Genomic DNA, 2,538 nt, shown 5'->3' on the forward strand with positions numbered 1-2,538 from the left:
TGGCAAGGAGATGAGAATGCAACCTGTCTGTGACAGGGCTGTGAGGTCACTTATGACTCACAGGAAAGGGTTGGTTTTTCTTATGGATACTCCCACATGGCCTTCTCCTATTTCAGACGGCCGCTAAGAAATCACTGCGAACCAAAAGAATGAAACTAATTTGATATGTTTTATTCGTGGGGGATCGCCATGCATTTCGCAAACCCATGAATACAACGAATAGGGACTTATGCGTTGTGGCTTGCACATTCATTGAAAACAAATGCACATCCCTACCATCTAGTTTGACTAATTCAATACATGTTGCATTGCCACATGACTCTGTTGATCTCTGACTTCTCTTTCTCTGCTTCACAATTAAGGATCTTTTATGCTTATCCCAGAACTTATCAAATTCTGTTACTGTTTTTGTCACAGCCACCTCCATTAAAATCTGTGGCTGCTTTGAATGACATTCTTTGGCACCACAGCCCAAGAACCACTCCTCCTTCACCACCAAAGGTTATGGCAGGTCCTGAGTGAGCTGAAAGATCATTTGTGGAGGAAAGGCAAACCATATCAAAACTACAGCATGATAACCATACTTAACTATTGTCCCTAACACTGCATATGATTTTGTTTGAAGGATACATCATTTCTGTTTTATATATATAACTCATTTCAACTTTTGCATTTAATTGCTTTCAGTGCAATGCTGTTTCCAAGGTGATTTCCAGGAAGGATGACATTCATATGTAAAAAGTCAGTGGCTATTCAGGTGGGGAATATCCCATATCTGATAATACAAGCTTATAATGTTTGTATTTTATAAAGCAAAACCAACTCAATTCAGGTTTATCATCAAAGCATTTTATAAAGTTAGAAAGACAAAAGACCAGTTATATTTCTATTGTTTCAATCTTTAGAGATTTAAATATAAAATTTGCTAGAATAGTCACCCATTAGGGTTTCAAAAATTGCACCTACCTAACATGAACATATTAGTGGTGCTTATGTGTTGTTTAGGTGTTAGCAATACTATTCTCAAAAAAGCTTTCATTAAACAGTAAAGCAACCCCAAGACAAGGATGGTTAACACAAAATACTGTTGAAAATCCTTATGGAATGTGGAAGTTCCTTACATATTGTGGTGACTGGCTAGGTAGTCTCTATTTCCACAACAGTTCCCAGTAGAGTCCAGACCTCTATGAAATGCAGACAATGAAATGTGATGGCAAACGTGCTTTTCGTCTGTTTATGTTTGTTATAAGCTCTGTAAAAGTACCCATAATGCTGAGTAAATTTGCATAGGACTTTACATTGTTGTGTAGCCTCCTAATTCAGTGGTGCGCAATCAGTGTGTCACCCAGGGTTGGAAGGCGTGTCAACAAACATTTGACATAGTAAGTCTATGCTTTCTATAACAGCCACGTGTGCTTGCTGCTTGGGGAGAATGCAGAGTAAGGAACTGGTACTTAAAATTCCTCATCACCGCTTCCTGCTTTTCCCTCAACCCTGGAAATCACTGCCACCACCAATCCAAGTCAGAAATGTTGCAGGCATGCTGTATCCTGCCACACCATCCCACCACACCTCCCTGTCCTCCTCCTGCTTCTTAGAGTTTCAATTTTTCTCTGTATGCTTGTTTATAATTTATGGTCATTTATTCTGTATTAGATAAGGGTCAATCTGCATTCTGCATGTTTGACAGAATTGAAGGATTCTACTAACTAGTAGATTCTGTGTAGGAATCTAGAGCAGTCTGGCTTTCTTTGTTTTTCTAATAGTAAGGGGCAGATTTTCAAAGGGTTACGCTTGTAATCCCGAAAACCTGCTCCTGCATGTGCTGAGCCTATTTTGCATAAGCTCGGCGACGCACACAAGCCGCGGGACGCGCGTATATCCCGGGGCTATGAAAAAGGGGTGGGAAGCCCTGGGATATATGCGCGTCCCGGGGCTTAGGCTCGGCATACACAGGAGCAGGATTTCGGGGTTACGTGCATAACCCTTTGAACATCTGCCCCATAGTGTGCAATGTGTCACACACATGAGCATCATCTGTCACGTGTGTCATGATGGAAAAAAGGTTGAGAACCGCTGTACTAATTTATAATCTGCACAGACTTTCATCCATTCATCTTCTAGATATATTTAGTTATATTTGTTGACTTTAATTCTGATAATTAAAGAATTGGCTATACCAGCATGAACTTACAGCAGAATAAGTATAGCAGTTTGAACAAACAACTTTTGTTTCTGGAATTTGATATATTATTAGTCTAGTTAAGAGAACAATAGAAAAGTTATTATGCAGTATTCAACGACAATAAATGTTAGCATCTGGATTTCTCCAGAACTAACCTGGTTAACAGATATAGGATTATTGTACAATGTTATGATTTTTTTTCTAATTGAATTTCTTAATTTGATACATTGTCATATGTTGGTGTGACAGTTGTTTAATTTTGGAGTGAACATTGGCTGAATTATGGCTGTGCAAACTGTAATGTTTTTACTGTCAGATGTATAAAGATAGTGATCTGAATCTGAAATGTTTGT

General features: G+C 38.8%; 1 non-coding gene across 1 annotated transcript; it reads right to left on the minus strand.

The window, feature by feature from the left end:
• Positions 1-945: 945 nt before the first annotated feature.
• On the minus strand, positions 946-1,072 carry LOC115082816. Its single transcript, XR_003854305.1, has one exon. It is a non-coding gene; the product is annotated as a U4atac minor spliceosomal RNA (small nuclear RNA).
• Positions 1,073-2,538: the final 1,466 nt, after the last annotated feature.

The sequence above is a fragment of the Rhinatrema bivittatum genome, chromosome 1 (genome assembly GCF_901001135.1).
Source record: "Rhinatrema bivittatum chromosome 1, aRhiBiv1.1, whole genome shotgun sequence".
Lineage (NCBI taxonomy): Eukaryota > Metazoa > Chordata > Amphibia > Gymnophiona > Rhinatrematidae > Rhinatrema > Rhinatrema bivittatum.